Source organism: Cyprinodon variegatus, unplaced genomic scaffold (genome assembly GCF_000732505.1).
Source record: "Cyprinodon variegatus isolate N-32 unplaced genomic scaffold, C_variegatus-1.0 Scaffold1552, whole genome shotgun sequence".
In the NCBI taxonomy this organism is placed as follows: domain Eukaryota; kingdom Metazoa; phylum Chordata; class Actinopteri; order Cyprinodontiformes; family Cyprinodontidae; genus Cyprinodon; species Cyprinodon variegatus.
In genome coordinates, this window is record NW_015152005.1 from 33,444 (window position 1) to 33,946 (window position 503).

Consider the following 503-nt stretch of genomic DNA (forward strand, 5'->3'; position numbering starts at 1 on the left):
GAAGCCCCCGAGGCGCAACAGCTTTTTAGGGGACATAACTTCCTTATTTAACACATAGTAACCTTTAATGGTTAATCCTTCATTATTATTCAAGCATTACAGATTATTACTTATAAATTATAGCCGATGACACTACTTCTGAAAGTTACATTGGAATAATCCTTTTCCTAATGATAGCATACAGCTATCAGTAAAGTGATTCAAATTAAAACTTTTTTTTATAGCACTTTCTCTTCCTCTAAATGGCTTTAAGTGAAAAATGACATGAACTAATACTTTTTTAAGTGTTTGAGCTATGAAAACATACTCTTGCTCTAACAGTGAGTGAAATCTAAGGCCCACCCGATGGTTACGGTGCTCATGTGGACATAAACAATTTCTGTGATGGTGTGGCCACAGAAATGATCATTCATGGTTTGATTCCATGGAAGTCATGTGAAAATCCAGAGCAACTTGAAAGCAGTTTCACTGAAAGTTGAGTCCATTATAATAGGTTTTACTTT